At 51.5% G+C, this 20,064-nt stretch overlaps 1 protein-coding gene across 1 annotated transcript in view; it reads right to left on the bottom strand.

The window, feature by feature from the left end:
- ARSG (arylsulfatase G) overlaps positions 1–14,113 on the bottom strand; it is a 75,994-nt gene extending 61,881 nt beyond the window's left edge. The window contains exon 1 of the mRNA XM_056127921.1: positions 14,020–14,113. The gene's annotated coding sequence lies outside the window, so the exon portion shown is untranslated. The remainder of the gene's footprint in view (positions 1–14,019) is intronic.
- Between the last annotated feature and the right edge of the window lie 5,951 nt (positions 14,114–20,064).

The following is a 20,064-nucleotide window of genomic DNA, read 5'->3' as shown; positions in this document are numbered from 1 at the left end:
TGGCCCCCCGACCCAGGTCCTCACTCTCTGCCTGGATGAGCGTGCTCAGACCTTGTGCTCTGGAGGGTATGAAGACCTGCAGCCACCATTGAAGCCTCTCACTCCCCACGCCCCAATGGCTGTCTCAGACGCATGAATGAGAAGCACCCCATCCATGGCCATCCACCCCCGCCCCCCCGGGATAGCTGGGGGAGAGAAGACGGGATCCTTCATGCCAAGGCATGGCTCACACAGTTCATGCTGCAAACTGGCGTTTCGCTACAGAAATCTTGGTAGTGATTAATCTGGAGGGGGAGGGATAGTCAAATCATAGTAGAGTTTAACTCCAGGCCCCAAGGGATAGGGGATGGGCCGGTTCCTCTCATCCTCCTGTCCCCATGGGACCCTGGAGGTCACACCCACAAACTGCTTCTGGCTGCTACTTAAGCTCCTTAATGGCCATGATCCAGAGACACACAAAAGAGTCTCCCATGGAGCAGAGCGCTGCAGAGATTTCTCCAGACCCCAATTATGTAAAAAATTTTAGAATTCCAGTAGCACAAGGCCATGAGAGCTGCCGTGCGGCATCTTATGCTATTCAGAACAAGCAATACAAAAGAGAGTATGAAGGAGATCGGCTGCCATAGAGGCAGGGGGATGGGGGGGAATACTGGGGACCTTGGTAGTGGAGGATATGCACGGGTGGACGGTTGGGTGATCGATCATTGTATGACTGAAACTCAAACAGAAAAGCTTTGTAACTGTATCTCACGGTGATCAGAAAAATAATAATTTTAAAAAATAATAAAATTAGCATTCTGAATAAAAAAAAAACAGTGATGTGGAGTTCATGCCCAATTCAATAAGCTTAATCAATGGCTGAATAAACAGCAGTAGTCCTACATTAAAAAAATAAATAAATCATAGTAGAGTTTACATGGAGACTATCGAGGAACCCAGTTGAAGTTTTCCTAATATTTGTCAGGGAAAGCATGATCCCCAAATGCCAAAGGAAGGAGGGGGCCGGAGGGGGCAGGGTTGCCACTGCTGGGTGTGCATGGAACCTGGATTTGACTCCTGGCTCCACACAATTGCCACACACTGCAAGGATAGCCCTGGGGGGTCCCTGAGCACTGTGGCGTGGCATAGGTGGTCTCCACTCCCCACGGAGCCATAGCAGCATCACAGCCTCAGACAAACCTGCAAGCCCAGTTGGTCCAATATCTCTAGAAATGGCCCTGGAGTCCCTGAGTGCTGCTGGAGAAACTGGTGGTGGGGGAGGGGAAAGGTACTGAAAATGTTTCTTTTATTTCTTTTGTTTGTTTGTTTGTTTGGGGTTGGTGTTTTTTTTTTCCCCTTCACTTTTTGAGGTCACACCCGGTGATGCTCCAGAGTTACTCCTAGCTCTGCGCTTAGGAATCACTCCTGGCGGTGCTTGGGGGATCATATGGAATGGCCAAAATGGAGCCTGGATTGGCCACATGCAAGACAATTGTGCTACCCACTGTACTATCACTTCGGCCCTCCCTTTATTATATTTATTTATTTATTTGTTGCTTTTTGGGCCACACCCAGCGATGATCAGTGTTTACTCATGGCTCTGCACTCAGGAGTTACTCCTGGAGGTGCTCAGGGGACCATATGGGATGCTGGGGATCGAACCCAGGTAGACCACATACAAGGCAAACGCCCTACCCACTGTGCTATCTCTCCAGCCCCCCCCTTTATTTTTTAAAATTCTCACTGGGGGGCCAGAAAGACAGTACAGGGGTGAAAGCATATGTCTTGCATGCAGCTGAGGCCCAGTTCATCCTTGGCACCACATAGAGCCCCTGAGCCTTTCTGAATGCATCCCTGGAGTGACCAAGTACACCCATACTCCGGGTCATCCCCAGCTCCAAGGAGTCAGGGCTGCACCCCCTCTGCAGGCCCTGGCAAAGAAACACCAACCCGGTTTGATGAGAATTACAGAAAGGGGCCACCAGGACACCTAAGCCTCACTCGGGAGGCCCCGTCATAAAGAAAAGGGCTGGAGAGTACAGTGGGCAGAGCACCTTCCATGCCTGTGGCCGACCTCGTTCAATCCCAGGCACCACTTATGGTCCCAAGCTCCATGAGGAGCAACTCCTGAGCACTTCTGGATATGGCCCAAAGGTAAACAAAAAAGGGCAAATACAGAAACAAGAAGCCAGATTGAATATGAAAGCTTTTTTAATAGCAAGTTGCAAATGGGAACTAAATAAGCAGAATAAAAAGCAGAATTAAATGGTATCGTTCCTAATATACTGTTGGGCACAGGAGTTGGGTCATGCAAAAAAGCTGGGCTCAATCCCCAGCAGCACAAGGTTCCCTGAGCACTGCTGGATGTGACCACACACACACACACACACACACACACACACACACACACACACACACACACACCAAAACAGACATATTAAAGAAACACCCGAATTTACGATCAAAGAGAACGCAAATGGGAAGAAGCCCATGGTTTGCACACAGGAAGCCCCAATCAATCCCTGACACCCCATGGTCCTACAAGGACAGAGTTAGATGTGGCCCCAGACCAATTCAAATCAAATCTGAATTTATATGGTTCATAAGGAGTAACACCAGAAATTCTGGACCCAAGAAAAACCTTTAGCGGCAGCACTCAGAGGCCAAGCCACGGAATCCACCTAAACGGCCATCAAGATAAAGCCGCCACAGTCTCCGCTCAGTGGGACATCCCTGCACCGGGGAGCAGAGGCCAGCTGGCCCCGCAGGACAGCATGGAGGGCTCCTGAGGTGAGGCATGCTCAGAGAAAGAAAATGAGAACGTGAAGAACAGATCCTGGATGATTTTATGTGTGGAATATGAATTGCTAAGCAAATGCACTGGCAAGAAACATGAGGCTGGAGCTGGAGCTATAGTACAGCGGGTAGGGTGTTTGCCTTGCATGCAGCTGACCCAGGTTCGATCCCCAGCATCCCATATGGTCCCCTGAGCACTGCCAGGAATGATTCCTGAGAGCAGAGCCAGGAGTAACCCCTGAGCATCACTGAGTGTGACCAAAAAGCAAAAATAAGGAAGGAAGGAAGGAAAGAAGGAAGGAAGGAAGGAAGGAAGGAAGGAAGGGAAAGAAAGAAAGAAAGAAAGAAAGAAAGAAAGAAAGAAAGAAAGAAAGAAAGAAAGAAAACACGAGGCTGTTAGACTCGAGGAAGCCTCTGGTGGCTTTCAAAGAGAGCAGGGTGGTGATGGGGAGGGGGCGTCTTCTTGGCAATCTGGAGATTTGGGCGAAGAGAATGACAACAATTGCACGCATCAAGAGGTATGACACTAAGTCCAAATTTTCCATCAAGTTGTCTCCAAAAAGTCTCAGAAGAGATTAAAAAAAAATGTTCTCAGATCTCCATTGAACAGCCAACCCGCAGAAGGAATTCAGGAGAACCTACTTGAAATGTATGGATCCACTTGGGGGCTGTTTCCAGGCATGCATTCTGCCCATGTATAAAGAATGCCCAGTCAGGCCAGAGCGACAGTACAGCAGGGAAGGCATTTGCCTTGCACGCGGCTGACCTGGGTTCAATCCCCCAGAATCCTATATGGTCCCCCAAGCACTACTAGAAGTGATTCCTGAGTGCAGAGCCAGGAGTAACCCTCTACTGTGATCAAAAAGCCCTCCTTTCCAAAATCAAATCAAATCAAATCAAATCAAGAATGCTCAGCTAGCAAGACCAACCAGCTAGCCCAATGGCCAAGCCATGTGGATGACCTTCATAAATTCCAAGGATGCATTCTTAATCAAAATAAAAGCAGGTCCAAGTAAACAGTTATAGGCAGCCTGTGGGGGTCAATGAATCAGCGGTTCAGAAAGGCCAATTCTTCCCTTTCCAAAAGGAGAGTTATTTCAAACTCAATTAGACTCAACTAGCATTTATTTGTTCTTGAAGTCCCAGAGGCTTCTCTTTCTAGAAGAAAGAATTCCCAGAGAAGGCAGCTGCCCGGACAACACGTGCTGAGCTGCTTCTGAGTGACAGACTCGTGCTCTTGGCTGACAACCAGGAGGCACTTTCCTTCCTAAAGCTCCTTACTGTAGAGCCCACAGTGGCCTCATTCATCCATAATCCATTTTGGAATGACCCGATACCTAAGACTTGGGTGGGGCGGGGTGGACCAATTCATTCAAGAAAGAAGTTAAAATGAAGGCGGGGCCGTACATGAACAGGTTAGAGGCTGAAGCGATAGAAGAGCGGGTAGGGCATTTGTCTTACATGCAGCCGACCCCAGTTTCAATCCCCAGCATCCCATAGAGTCCCCTGAGCCTCGAACCTTGCCAGGAGTAATTCCTGAGTATATAGATAGGAGGAACCCCTGAGCATTACCCAGTGTAGTCCCAAAACAAAACAAAAGGACAGGTTATTCTTAAGAGGTTTGTGAGGAAAACATTTGTTTGAGAATTTTTAAAAAGAATCATGAATGCTTAAAACTTTCAAAGAATGGAAAAGTATCTGATTCAGCCTGTGGGGGTCACTGCATCATTCTGCCAGTCACTGCAACATTCTGCATGCCTACAACTTTAGGGAGATACGGAATCCTTTCCCTATTTTCTCTTTCTTCTTCGTCTTCTTCTCTCTCTCCTTTTTTTTTAACCATAGGGAAAGGTGAGCCAGACATTCAAAGAAGGACATCCAAAGCACAGACTCTGAGGCAGGTCCATGTCGACATTATGGAAGACAGTATGGAAATCCCACCAAAAAAATTAAAAATAGAACGACTGTACGATCCAGCAGCTCCCCTGAGCATTTATCCAAAGGAAATGAAATCACTCTCTTGAAAAGAGAGTTGTATTCTGCTTTTCACCACATAATTTGTCCACCTAAGAGTCCAGTGGTAAATGAATGATGAAACTGTGCTCTGTATGTACATGTAACACATGTGTATATGTGTGTGTAATATATACACAATGGAATATTATTCAGCCATGCAAAAGAAAAAAGTTCTGCCATTTTCAACAGCATGGGCGAACCTGGAGGGCATGATGCAGGGAAAACAGAAGCATCTATACACTTGTTTCGTCACCTTGTCTCTGAGGGGAGCCTGCACTCAGAATCTGTTGAATATCTGTCTTAAATGACCCCACCACACACAAAGAGAGATAGTAAAGCAGGCAGGATGCTTGCCATAAACACAACCAACCTGGGTTCGATCCCTGGCACCACATAGGGCCTCTGAGCCCCATCAGGAGTGATGCCTGAGCACAGAGCCAGGAGTAAGCCCCAAGCACCACCCAGTGGATGTGGCCCAAAGTCAAATAGTAATAAAATTGATAAGGTCACTACATGAGGACGTGTTAAAGAGGAGACGGGCAGATTGAGAGCTGGAGCAAGGAAGCCCCTCACAAGGAAGAAGCAGCTCAAACATCCTGCAGACCCCACACACCTATGCCACATGCATTCGCCCATTAGACCTCAATCAAGCCGGAAAGGGCAGGGGGATGTTTCAAAATCCATGCTGAGCCCATGAGCTCAAGTGCCTCCAAGAAATGGACCTCGGGGGGCTGGAGCACAGCAGGCCCTTGTCTTGCATGTGGTGGACCCGGGTTTGGTCCACAGGATCCCATATGATCCCCCAAGCCTGCCAGGAGTGACTCTTGAGCACAAAGCTAGGAGTAAATCCTGAGCAAGCTGGGTGTGACTCAAATGTCTTCCTCAACATATACAGGAAGAAAGAAAGAAAGAAAGAAAGAAAGAAAGAAAGAAAGAAAGAAAGAAAGAAAGAAAGAGAGAGAGAAAGGGAAGGAGGGAGGGAGGTAGAGAGGGAGGGAGGGAGGGAGGGAGGAAGGAAGGAAGGAAGGAAGGAAGGAAGGAAGAAGGAAAAAAAGAAGGAAAAAAAGAAGGGAGGCTAGAACAATAGCACAATGGGTACGGTGTTTGCCTTGCACACGGCCAACCTGGATTCGGTTCCCAGCATCCCATATGGTCCCCTGAGCACCACCTGGAGTAATTCCTGAGTGCAGAGCCAGGAGTAAGCCCTGTGAATCACCGGGTATGACCCGAAAAGCAAAAAGAAAAAAAAAATAAGAAAGAAAGAAAGAAGGAAAGAAAGAAGAAAGGAACAAAGAAAGAGGGGAAAGGAAAGAAGAAAGAAAGAAAGAAAGAAAGAAAGAAAGAAAGAAAGAAAGAAAGAAGAAAGGGGGGCTGGAACGACAGCACAATGGGTAGGGTGTTTGCCTTGCACGCGGCCAACCCAGACTCGGTTCCCAGCATCTCATACGGTCCCCTGAGCACCACCAAGAGTAATTCCTGAGTGCAGAGCCAGGAGTAACCCCTGTGCATTGCCAGGTGTGACCAAGAAAGAAAGAAAGGAAGGAAGGAAGGAAGGAAGGAAGGAAGGAAGGAAGGAAGGAAGAAAGAAAGAAAGAAAGAAAGAAAGAAAGAAAGAAAGAAAGAAAGACAGGCTGGAGAGATAGCACAGTGGGTAGGGTGTTTGCCTTGCATGCGGCCAACCCGGGTTCGATTCCCAGCATCCCATATGGTCCCCCTGAGCACCGCCAGGAGTGACTTCTGAGTACAGAGCCAGGAGTAACCCCTGTGCATCGCTGGGTGTGACCCAAAAAGCAAAAAAAGAAAGAAAGAAAGAAAGAAAGAAAGAAAGAAAGAAAGAAAGAAGGAGGCGGAAGGAAGGAAGGAAGGAAGGGAGGGAGGGAGGGAGGGAGGGAGGGAGGAAGGAAGGAAGGAAGGAAGGAAGGAAGGAAGGAAGGGAGGGAGGGGGAGGGAGGGAAGGGATGAAGGAAGGGAAGGAGGGAGGGAGAGAGAGGGAGGGAGGAAGGAGCCCAGCCGCTGCCCTTGCTCAGAAAGGAGAGTGAACTCTAGCACCGCTGAGCCTTTGGGCTGCAGAAAGGAACTGAGACTGGGACCCAGGAGATGCCCCGCCTACGGGTACCTGCCAGGCTGGGTTCAATGCCCTGTGCCAGGCATTCCTCAAACCCGATCCTTCCAGCTCAGGGAATCTGTGATCCCCCCCCTGGCTGCAAACTCTGGGGATACTTCAGCCAGCACCCCACAAGCATGTGTGCGAGCGCCCTGCCCTGCCAGCACAGTCCCCCAGCATCACAGCTGGAGAGAAAGAAGGAGATGGGGACAGGGCGGTCAGTGGCAAAAAAACGAACCCCAAGTGCCATGAGTCCTGAGTCCCGAGACGGCTCTGGCCAATAGACCCCCAACTCTTATCTTCATGCTTCTCCGTCAGCAGGGGAGCTGGGATTTGTGATCTCGACACCCCCTTCTCCTTTATTTTGCTTTGGGAGGTGTGAGGCCCACACACAGCTAGCAGTGCTCAGGGGCTACTCCCAGCTCTGCGCAGAGGGGGTCACTTCTGGTGGTGCTCAGGGGACCCCGTGGGGCCAGGGATTGAACCTCCTGCAGGCAAAGCACAGGTTCAACCCACTGAGCCACCTGCCCGGCCCCGAACCCTCACTGAAAAAGAGTGGTGGCGGCTGTTTCTGGGCTGGTGACCGCAGGGGTGGACGGGGTAGGGGGGCTTGGCGGCCCCTGGCCCGGTCACCTGATGCTGGCTCCCCATAGGCCGCTGCTCGGCCAAGCCGCCTGCTCAGAGCCTTGGAAGCAGCTGCAATAACAAGGTCGGGCAGACCTTTCTGGCAGAGGGCTCTGTTGGTTTTGCAGAGACAAAGCTTCAGAGGAGCCGAGGCCAAAACAGACAAAGGCTCAGGGCGGGGTGAGATCCCTGGTCGCGGCGGGCTGCCCTCGCACGCAACAATATGGCACAACGGGGTTCGGGGGGGTCCCCGGTGCCCGTGCACGCGCAGAACTGGAAACGACCCTCCACTGTCATCCCTCCGCAAAGAGGGGCAAGGGGGCTAGCATCTGGGCCCAATGTGCCCCCTGAAACACCCCCCCCACACACACACACAAACACCCTCGGCTTGAGGGGGCAGAACTTTAACTCCATCCAGATTAAGTGCCAGGAGATTTACAAGCAGGAAGAGTGAGATGGGGATCACCTTGGGGTGAAGCCGCTAGTTCCAGAAGGCTTGGGTGGAGAGGATGTTCCTTGTGTTGGGGGGAGGGCAGCCCAGATAAGGCCAGCCAGGTGGGGGGCACAGGGCCGGGATGAAGAGGCCACAGGGTAAGGCAGGGGGGCGCCCCCTGACATCTCCCAGTTCCTCCTCCCGCAGAGATCAGGGGGTAGTGAGATAAACTGCTGCAGAGGGAGAGGAGTAGAGCCCAGGTGTGCTCAGGTGCAACCAGGTGAGATGGCAGAGGGGTGCCCACCCCCCGCCCCAACCTGACCCCAGTGCCAGGAAATCAGCAGGAACAGCTATTGAATATCTATCAGTCAAATGCGCTCTCTCAATCCAGCAGGTCAGCTTGGGACTAGGCCAACTAGAAAACATTAAACATTTGATTTATTTATCTATTTTAGAGTAGATGGCAGAAGGTTAGCGGAGGGGGTGCAAAGGGAATCTTTGACCAAATGCCTCCCCTTGGATAATTAAATGTCTTTCTTTTCTTTTCTTTTTTTGGTAGGGGAAGGAAAAACACTCGAAGACTTCCAGCCACCAAATGCTGTCGATGGGACTACTCCTCCTGCGAACCCCAAGAGACGAGGAAACTCTTTGACACGGGTGCACAAGAGCCCCTGCCCAGTTTTGGGGGGAGCCAGCTGGGAGCTACCCCCACAGGAAGCCAGAGACAGGTGCCAGTCAGGGGTAGCCTGCATGGGAAACCCAGCCCCCCTGGGAAATCACTGGGCCAACTCTCACTTCCTGGCATCTACCCCCCAAACACCCAAACATCCATTTGAAAGGATCTAGGCACATACACACATGGTCCCTGACATACTTGGTCCAGCAGCCAAGACATGGAAACAACCCGAAGGCCCAAGTACAGAGGAAGGTTCGGGAAGTTGTGGCAAGGATGCACTGTGGAATAGGCAGTTCTAAGAACAAAAGCACAGCTGCAGCCAGGTGAAGGGAATTTAGAGGGCATCATGCTGAGTGGAGTCAGTCAGGAGGGCAGGGAGAGGTCTCTCTCACATGGGGGGCCTTAAGATAGAGCCAAGGAGGGGCTGGAGCGATAGCACAGCGGGTAGGGCGTTTGCCTTGCACGTGGCCAACTCGAGTTTGATTCCCAGCATCCCAGATGGTCCCCCGAGCACCGCCAGGAGTAATTCCTGAGTGCATGAGCCAGGAGGAACCCCTGTGCATCAGCGGGTATGACCCAAAAAGCAATAAATAAATAAATAAAAGTAAATAAAAAGATATAGCCAAGGAGCCACCAAGGGCCAAGGGCAGCCCAACGGGAGAGCTGATCCATACCATGGGGCTGAGAAGGGGAAGGAGATGTGTCGGGGCCCTTCTGGGAGGGAGGTGGGTACCCTGGCGATGGGTGTGGTGCTGGCATGATGAGCAAGAGAAACCATCACTAGCAGTATTGTCCATCACAGAACATCAATCAGTAAGAAAGGAAAGAAAATGGCTGGGTCCTTGAAGCCAAGCCAGACAGGAAGACAGAGGCGAGCTTCAGAAGCACACCTGAGTTTTCTCTAAGCCACCATCCTCCCCTGGAGAAGAAACTAGATGTGGAGCGTGGCTTTTTTTTTTTTTTCCTTTTGGGTCATACCTGGCGTTGCACAGGGGTTACTCCTGGCTCTGCACTCAGGAGTCACTCCTGGCGGTGCTCAGGGGACCCTATGGGATGCTGGGAATGAATTGAACCCGGGTTGGCCGCGTGCAAGGCAACCGCCCTACCCGCTGTGCTACCACACCAGCCCCACCTGGCTCATTTTGTGCCTCACTTGCTCGTTTGTGCAAGCGAAGGAATATGGTTGGCAGGAAGAATGACATTCCTGTTACCAGGCCTTCTTGGTCAAAACCAGACAAACTGGTAATCTGTCATTTCCATAAGAATTCTGCTACTGGATGAATCTGTAACACACCTTCTCTCAGTTCTGTAGATTTGTTACCAGAGAAGGAAAACTTTAGTCCTTGAAAGTCTTCACACTTCAGAATCTAGTTATTGGACCAGAGACCAAGCTCAGTGGCCTGGACAGTTCCTGGAGCCACATGGTCCCCTGGGCACCACCAGGAGTGACCTCTAATTACTGCCAACAACATCTGATCAAATGTTTTTGTAGATGTAGATGAACATACAGAACTAGAATTTTTTTAATTCCCAAACTTTGGAATTTTAGTTATGGAGTGTCTTGAGTCCTTAGAAGATCCAGAGAGAATTTATATCACACAAAAAAAGTAGTCTTTGGACCCACAAAAATGATGTTTCTCTTGATAATTTAAGTCTTAAAATTTTCTTTGCAAGATGTATAGCTTTGCAAAAATATAAAATTTTTAAATATATTTTGCTAGATGTATTTTGTGACTGTCAATGCTATAAATGGCATATCAGTTTCAAATTCCCAACTTGTGGGGAAGAATATAAAAAAACAGAGATAGAGAGATAGTTTAGCAAGTAGGGTGCTTCCTTTGCAAGTGGTCGACCTGAATTTGATCCCCGAGATCTCAGATGGTCCTCCCGAGCATTGCCAGGAGTGAGTCCTGAGTCAGGAATAACCCTGAGCATTGCTGGGTGTGGCAACCTCCCACCCCCAAGTAAATAAAATATAGAAAACCAGTTGACTTTCATATATTGAGATTGTGTTCATATCTGATCCAGGAGAATTTCAGGACATCCACAGGGTTGTTTGACGCACCCCATCATGTTATGTCAATAAAGCAATATGAGCTGTTTGTTTCTTAAAGACCAGCAATAATTCTGGACTTCACCTCACTCTGGAAACCGTTTTGCTGGTCCATAGCTGAAATCAGGTTCAAGCGCAATTTTCTCAGCAAGCCAACTAGGATCATGTGTTCTCTTCCCAGTCACGTGAATATTGGTCAATAATTCCTGGGTCAAAGTTTTTGTCTTTTGTTGTTTCACTACGTCACTTCTGCATGGACTGAGGCAACTTTTCCTTAAATGCTACATGGCTGTAAACTATCCCTGGGTCTGTTCTTGCCAGTATAATGTGAGTTTCAAAGATCTAGGGTGATAGCTATGAGATGGACACACCAAGCCTTAAGGGTATGTAAGCTGGACCTTTGGAGTTGAGTAGGCTTAGGGCAAGTCATGAGGTGGTGAGAGCAAATTTGTTCTCATCTCTTACAAAATCAGAGCCTGAGGGGGGAGGGGGGTTAATGCTGAGTGGGGCAGTGGCTTAGGAATTTGGCTTTGATGCTTTCTTTTTTTTTTTTTTTTTTTTTTTGGCATTTTGAGTCATAGCAAGGTGATGTTCAGGAGTTACTCCTGGCTCTGCACTCAGGAATTACTCCTCACGGTGCTTGGAGGACGGTATGGGATGCTAGGGATTGAACCCGGGTAGGCTGCGTACAATGCGAACGCCCAGCTATACTATCGCTCTGGCCCAATGCTGTCATTTGTTTCGGAGGGGCTGGGGATGGGGCCAGAGGTCTTAGACCTGTGAAGCAGGGTCCAAATCTGCCTTTCAGAGCATGGATCTGGGGAGTGTGCTGGTCTATTTCTAGAAGACCGTGCCTCTAAGGATTCTGCCATCCAATCCTTAGCTATGTAGCACTGCAGCACTGTCCTCCCGTTGTTTGTTGTTCATTGATTTGCTTGAGCGGCCACCAGTAGTGTCTCCATTGTGAGACTTGTTGCTACTGGTTTTGGCATATCGAATACGCCACAGGGAGCTTGCCAAGCTCTGCCATGCTGGCGCGATGCTCTCGGTAGCTTGCTGGGCTCTCCGAGAGGGATGGAGGAATCAAACCCAGGTCGGCCACGTGCAAGGCAAATGCCCTATCCGCTGTGCTATCGCTCCAGCCCCTGTGGGCTGAGTCTTTGACGGAGCTGTTCACTGGTAAGTCCCGCTGTGGATTCTGCAGCCTGACAAGATCAGGGTGCCAGTCATAAGCGCCCTGTGCCGGGGGGCCAGCAAAGACTCCCCAGCAGGGTTTGCCCAGCTCCCAACTCAATCCCTTTTATTTTTTTAAATTTTTAAATAATTTAGTACTGTTATTTTAGTTTTTGGGCACATCTGGTGATGCTCAGGGCTGACTCCTGGCTCTGCACTCAAGAATCACTCCTGGTGGTGCTCAGGTGTGACCATAGGGGATGCCGGGGATCAAACCCAAGTCAGCCACGTGCAAGGCAAATGCCTTTCCCTCTATTCCATCTCTCCGGCCGCCAACTCAATCCTTGTCATCCAATGCCACAGCCACATCAGGGCCAGCCCCCGGGTTGCAGGCAACCCCCAGCCACACAGGCTGGGTCCTTAGAAGCACTGCCCCACCCACAGACCTGCTCTGGGGACACTCAGCCGTGCATGGTGTGCAAGGCGCAGGCAAGCTCGGAGAGGGAGTGTGAGAGCCAGGCACCATCCCTGAGCACAGAGCCAAGAAGCCTTGAGCTCCACAAAAGAGAATAGCACGAGGAGCTGTAGTGATAGCACAGCAGGCAGGGTGTTTGCCGTGCACGCGGCCGACCTGGGTTCGATTCCCAGCATCCCGTATGGTCCCCTGAGCACCACCAGGAGTGATCCCTAAGTGCAGAGTGCTGAGCATCACCGGGTATGACCCAAAAAGAAAAAAAAATACAGGCGTGTGTGTGTGTGTGTGTGTTTGTGTGTGTAACCATACCCACAGGGGAGTGGTTCTCTGGTCTGGGTAGAACCTGGGTGGGGCATGGGGGTATGAGCCCTGGGAGGGGCACACACAGGCTCTCAGCCCACCGCCTTAGGCTTCACCTGTGGTGAGCACAGCACCCCACCCCACCCACCATGCCCAAGTGGGGTCCCTCTCGACCTCCTCCTCACAAACACCCAGCACCCTCTGGCCACCTGGAAATATTCTGTCCCTCACGGGTTAAAAGCAGAAGCTCAGCCTTTGTTTAGGATTGTTCCAGAAAGCAGCCGAGACAGGCCTGGCCCTGCCTGTTCAGACACGAAGGGGGAAAGCGGGCACCTCCCTTCAGGCCAGAAGCCTGGAGGAAGTGCAGATTGAATCCCCCCCCCACCCCCCCACCCTGCCCCCAACCCCAGTCATCCACGGAAAACAGGATGAAGTCAGGACAAGCCTCCGGTGGCAGGGCTGGAGAGAGAACTCCACAGGCTGAGCACATGCTTGGCACGTGGGAGCCCTGGGCCCGGTCCCCAGGCCCACATGGCCCCCTGAGCACTGAGCTGGAAGTAACCCATAAGTACCGTGAGGTGTGGTCCAAAAAAAAAAAAAGAGGAAAATGAAAACACACACACACACACACACACACACACACACACACGCACTCACTCACAGGTTCCAACATTTCCAATGAGATCATGACCCTCCAGCCTCTCCCAGGCGCTGACCCCACGCCCCATGCCCAGCACGCCTGAAATCAGGCCGTCTGGGGAACTCCAGGCGCTTCCTTTGTTTTCCTGGTGGGGTTCTGGCAGCACTCTCGTGACTCTCTAGACGGCCCCTCCCCTTCCCCCACCCCACCCCCGCAAAGTTCTCTCTCTTTTATTTTTCTTTTTTAAATCAGGGAGAGGATGACACAGCTCCAGCGATGAAGAAACGAGGAGACGTCTGGGAACAAAGATGTGTGTTGAAATCCAACCAAACGTAACTGGGGTTTGACAAGGGACTGGGCCAGGGACAAGGACACCCACACAGGTCCAAAGGGGATGGGAGGGGGGAATGATTGGGTGAGGGGGTGGGGTGGGGGGGCGGGGGATGATGCTGCCTGAGCCTCCAAGGCCCGCATCTAGCTTCTCTCACCTCCTAGCCCTGTCCTACCTGGTCTTTCTCCATGTTCTCACCCTCAAGACCAGCTCTGGCCCACCCATCCTGAGCTACAGAGGACCCCCGTCCTCTCACCTCCCCCCACCCCCCACCCCCTGCCTGAGAGCCGGGCACAGAGCTGTCCAAGGGCCACCTGCATTAACGGAACCACCGACCCCTGGCCCCAACCACCCCATTCAGTAGGTAGTACTGGAGTTGCCCCTTTTGCGGGGAAGCAGATGAGGAATAAGCCACTCACCCCAGTCTCCAGACCAGACGCGAAACTGCATGCACACCGGAAGCCGTAGCTCTGCAGCTCTCCAGCCGCTGACTTTGCCTTTCACGGTCCAGCCCGGTGACCTTAGGCAAGGAAAACGGGCCTGGGAAGGCAGGGAACACCTCCTCTTTGTTTGTTTTGGTGATGCGCCCCACAATGCTCTACAGTCACGCCCAGCAGTGCTTGGAGGACGTGGGGTGCCGGGGATGAAACCCAGAGCTCCAGCCAGTGATGCACGTGCTCCCTGGGAGGGTCCACTTTCTTCTTACCTTCATAGGAATATGCACCATAGTCAGTGCTGGCTTTTTTTTTTTTTTTGTCTAGATCTTCTTCTGAAAGATTCGGGGAAAACTATGAATTTGTCAGCACAGACTGCTGTAGCCCAATGCTACAAAGTGGGAACTGAAATGAGAAAAAAAAAAAGTACGTTCTCCACTCCTGGAGGTTGGAGGTCAGCCCTGGTGAGGGGTCTCGCCCTGGCCTGCAGGCGGCCACCTGCCCACCATGTCCTTCCTGGGCACCAGCCTTGGCATGAGCTCATCGTGCCCCTGATTCGCCACCTCCAGAGACCATCCCATTAGGGGTTCCGGGGCCAACACAGGAATTTCGGGGTGAGTGGGGAACAAATATTTAGTCCTTAACCACCCTCAATGTCTCGCTTCCCATGTTTCATAATGACCTTAAATTGCCAAAAAAAAAAAAAAAGGAAAAAAAAATATAGCATTTAAGGGGGCAGATAGTACTGTTTTGCATGCATCCGACCCTGAATCCCCTGCATCACACACATATGTTCTGCCGAGCACTCCCCGGAATCACTCCTGGTCAGTTGGGAATAACCACAGAGCATCTGCTCACCCCAAGATACAAGATGCCACTCAAGGATATCTGTCAATATTAATTCATGGTAAAACTATCAGATCAGGGCTAGAGCAATAGCACAGCAGGTAAGGCATTTGCCTTGGACACGGCCGACCCATGTTCGGTTTCTCTGCCCCTCTCAGAGAGCCCGGCAAGCTACCGAAAGTATCTCATATGCATGGCAAAGCCTGGCAAGCTCCTCGTGACGTATCTGATATGGCAATCACAGTAACAAGCCTCACTATTTGTTGTGAGATGTTACTGGTGCCCGCTTGAGCAAATCGACAGGAGGACAGTGCTAAAACTATCAGATCAGGGCTGGAGCGATAGCACAGTGAGTAGGGAGTTTGCCTTGCATGCAGCCAACCCGGGTTCGATTCCCAGCATCCCATATGGTCCCCTGAGCACCACCAGGCATAACTCCTGAGTGTATGAGCCAGGAGTAACTCCTGTGCATCGCTGGGTGTGACCCAAAAAGTGAAAAACAAAAAAACAAAAACAAACTATCAAATCACCCTGGGAATGCATCTCACTGACGGTAAACATGGGAGTCATTACAAAACTACCACCGTTCATTGAAAAAAAAAAAATTACATGACGTTGTTTGTCCTTACACAGGAAATTTTATATTGCTTCTTTTTCAAAACGGTTTTCCCATTCTGTCCCAACACAATGGACTTTTATGCTCAAAGGGGCTTCTGTCTTTCATCCTCCTTCTCTGAAATAGACCTGTGTACTGCTGGAAATTTTCTTCTTCCTATCTGACTCCAAAGGTCAGAAAATCCCTTCTGAGTTGATTCCTACCACATAATTTCTGTTAATTCACAAGAAGACAATCCATGCGACAATGTATGCTATGAAGCCTAAGACCAGACTGTTGGAAGAACCTCAGTATTTCCATACCCAAACCCCGGTGCCCCAATTCTCTCTCACACACACACACACACACACACACACACCCTGGATTCCCCTTAAGTCAAAGGGCCAACTGGTAAGAATAATGGATCACAGGTCACCAGACTGCCCCCCTGGGTTCACAGACCAATCTATTTTGGGAAAGAGTGGACATTGTACAAATTGGCTCCCCCCAAACTCTCCAGAGTCTGGACTAAGCCTATGCCTTCCCCCCTCTTCCCTGCCAGGATTTTCCCTCTGAAATGCTCTCCCTCCCTTCAAACCATTCCACCAGGGGTTTTAGAGAGAGTACAGTGAGGAAGGGTTTGCTCACAATCCACCTGGGGTTGGTCCCGGGTACCCATATGGTCTCCCAAATGGAATTCAGAACCAGGATTGAGCCCTGAGCACCGCTGGATGTGCCCCCTCCAAAAAAACCACCACCAACAACAAAACCCTAGTCCCCAAACCATCAGTGAACCCCAACACAATTTTCAGTGTCACATGATCAGTATCCCAAGAGGACAGTCTGAGCCTCCCTGCTGCACGGAGAATTCACTTCTGCAGAAAAACCCACAGGTAGGGCCGGAGCCATAGTACAGCAAGTAAGGACCTTGCCTTGCACCTGGCCGACCCAGGTTCGATCCCGGGCATCCCATATGATCCCTGCCCTGCACCGCCAGGAATAATGACTCCTGATTTAATGATGGGTTAAGGTCCAAGCCCCCAACCTCTCCCTATTCCCTAGCCCTCCCAAAAAGAAAACAGAAAACCCTATAGGTCACCCCAACAGGAGGAGGGCCTTGGGGGGCAGACCCCCGCAAACCTCCCCTCTGCCTCTGTGGCTCAGTGACCCAGAGCAAGCTCTCATCTCACCGAGCACGGGACCAGATGCCTTCCCATCAGCGCACCCCGAGTTGCAGTTCTCAGGGGCATGCCAAAGCAGCGAGCTTATTTGCAAGCCAGGGCCATATCTGCCTAGCAACCCAACGTGAAGACGAGGGGGGACTTTGAACGGTGACAGAGCAGGAGCAGGCCAACTCCGCACAAAGCCTTCTGTTCTCATGCAAATGGGCCTCTGCAGGATGGTTAGAAAAGAGAGGGCCCTAGCTAGGCTGGTTTCTGCCCCAGAGGATGAAAGCAGGGAAGCAGCCCAGTCTACTGGGGATGAAGGGCCAGGGGTGGGGTGGGCTGGGGGTCCCCCTGCCACTGGGGGTGCCACAGAACACAGCAGAGGAAGGGAGAGCTAGACCCTTCTCAGAATTTCTTAACTTTGGGGGTTCTCTCCTCCAGACTCCAAAGGTTCTTTTGTTCTGTTTAGAACTCAACAGAGTTTGTTTTGTTTGGGGGCTTAGTTTAGCATGGTAATCATGCTTTCCCTCTCTCACCCTTCCTTGGGCTTCTGCCCTGGGTCTGTCTTGGACGGAGGGAACGAGGTAAAGCCAGCTTTGAACCAGGGTGCAGAAGTCTTGGGTTTGCGGCTGGCTGAGCTGGACAGAGGTTTCAGTTTCCAGCCTCACATTCAAACGCAGGTGACAAAATGCCACTGGCTGGAAAGGTCCATGTTGGTCTATCAATGTTCAGAAATCTTGGGGAGGAAAAAAAAATCCCTCCAGGCCTCCACTGTTCTCATCTGTAAAACGGGCACAATGCTGTTTAACAGCATTCTTGCTGATGAGATGGAAATGAAGTCAAGTCTGGCACAGTGGTGTGTGCAAAGCCACATGACAGAAAAAAAAGGAAATTATTATTATTAATGGCTCTTGGGTCATACCCGGCGATGCGCACGGGTTACTCCTGGCTCTGCACTCAGGAATTACTCCTGGTGGTGCTCAGGGGATTGTCTGGGATACTGGGGATCGAACCTGGGTTGGTCAAATGCGAAGCAAATGCCTTCCCCGCTGTACTATTTATTGCTCCAGCCTGCCAGGAAAGAAATGACTATAGGGGCTGGAGAAGTGGCTCAAAGGCTGAATGCTTACCCTGCATGTGGTTCAATTCCAGGCATAGCACGCACGCACACACGCACACGCACACACACACATGCCCACACACCCCTATCTAAAATATTATAATTAGTACTAATAGGGAGAGGATGTGACTCAGTGGTAGAGCATATGCCTAGCACGTTTGAGGTCCTAGGTTCAATCCCTCAGAACTGCCAAAAAGAAAAAGGAAAAAAAAAACCACCATGATACAATAAAGCCATAACTTTTATTATTACCGTTATGGCCTCTCCTCCCTGGGCAAACACTCAGATGTGACTTTCCTAATCCTTCATTCATGATAGTTGTTGGCATTACTTCTCTTTTTGAGATCAAAGAAGCGGAAGCATCCACACCTTTCCTGGCTTCCAAGCTTGCTTATCGTCACTGTTATTTAGAGGAAAAAAGGGGTGGGGGTGGGGGGCTAAGGGATTGGGGGGAGGCCGCGGGTAAGGGAGCCAGGAGATGGTTTAAATGCTAGAACACAGTCCCAGCATGTGAAAAGTAAATCCCATACCCAGCAAGGCACACCACCCTTCCACCCTGCCCCCAACCCCCACGAAACCACCAGCTGTGATGCCTCCCCCCCACCCTACCCTCCCACCCCTGTCCAGCCCCAGAGCATAGCCAGGCTGCAACTCAGCCCTGCCAGGTATGGCCTTTTTTAGCCAGAGGGTTTTTTGTTTGTTTGTTTGTTGCTTTTTGGGTCACACCCAGCGATGCACAGGGGTTACTCCTGGTTCAGCACTAAGAGATTACTTCTGGTGGTGCTGGGGGAACATCTGGGATGCTGGGAATCGAACCCGGGTTGGCCGCATGCAAGGCAAACGCCCTACCCACTGTGCTATCACTCCAGCCCCATAGGTAGAGTTTTGTTTGTCTGTAAGGGTGTCACAACTGGCGGTTCTCAGGGCTGACTCCTGGCTCTGGTCTCAGGAATCACTCCTGATGCTGCACAGGGACCCTGTGCAAATCGAGTCAGCCATAAACAAGGCAAGCATATACACTGAAGTGTATCTCTCCGGCCCCTGATTCAAAAACAAAACCCCAAACAGACAGCACAGCCTCAGTTCCCGAGGGAGGAGCCTCAGTACCTGTCGGTGCTGCCCTCACATTACATGTTCCATTTCCAGCTTAGAGCCCAGGCAAGCCCCAAAGCACTCAGATCCATCAAGATGACAGCCGGCCCTGGTGGCAAACCAGTGCTGGTCACTGTCCAGTTCAGCCACCGACACCGGTTTGCAGATATCATTACCTGTGGATTCTTGGAAGAACAGCCGAGGAAAAGGATGGCTGCGGGGTTTGAGTGAGAGTCTGGACGACTGGGCTTGGGAAGCCAGAAAAAAAGAAAAAGACAAAAAAGAAAAAAAAAAAAGCCCAGATTGCTGAGCCAGGCGCGGATGCGGTCAGCCTGAGCTCTCTCCAGGCACCGTAAATCAAAACTCTCCAGGTTCTGGGGATCTCACGACTCTCCTTATTTTATAGATATGCAAATGGATGTTCTAGGGCATTAACCTGCTCCAGCAAGGTTTCATGGCTAATGGGGTATGTGGGGGGGGGGGAGGGGGAAGCACTAGGATAGTACTGGTCACGAGCCGGCACCTTGCATCCACACACACTCGCTCCCCACATGAGCGCTGGAGCCTGGCACAACACAGAACGGCATTTAAGCCGGTGGCCCCTACCCCCACGGCACGAGAGAAACCCAGAAAGCGGCGACCTTTCTGGTCTGGGGTGGCGGGGCTCAGGGTTCACTCCTGGCGGGGCTCGATGCGGGTGTGTGGGGTCCGACCTGGTGGGCTGCGTGCCAAGCCAGCGCCTGGGTCATAGCACCATCTCAGCAGCCCGACGAACCTTCAGATCTCCGACTCCTCCCTGGGGGCGACCCCATCCCCCGCCCCGGCCAGGCGGTCTCGATTCTCCGCATCCCTCCCAGGTCCCGCAGCTACAGCCCGTGCCAAGGCGGGTGGGGTGGGGTGGGGTGGGAGCGGCCGAGAGGATGCTCCGGACAGATCCCGGGTTAGCTCGGGGTCGGGGGCCCGGGGGTGGGGGGGCGCACGGTGGAGACGCGGAAACCAAGTCTGCGCCCAGCATCCCACCCCCGGAGACTCCGAAACGCCTTGGGATCCCACCCTCGGCTTTGTCTCGACGACGCGCTGACACCGAGCATCCTTCGGAGTTCCCCGTGACCTGGGGGTCCGGAACTTGGGGGGCAGGAGAGGCGCGGCCTGCACTCCCCCCGCCACCCGTCCCCGCGAAAGTCCCGGCGCGTCCTTTGCCGGGGCGCCCG

The sequence above is a fragment of the Sorex fumeus genome, unplaced genomic scaffold, assembly GCF_029834395.1.
Source record: "Sorex fumeus unplaced genomic scaffold, SorFum_2.1 ptg000063l, whole genome shotgun sequence".
NCBI lineage: Eukaryota > Metazoa > Chordata > Mammalia > Eulipotyphla > Soricidae > Sorex > Sorex fumeus.
This window is presented reverse-complemented; position numbering and strand designations above follow the sequence as displayed.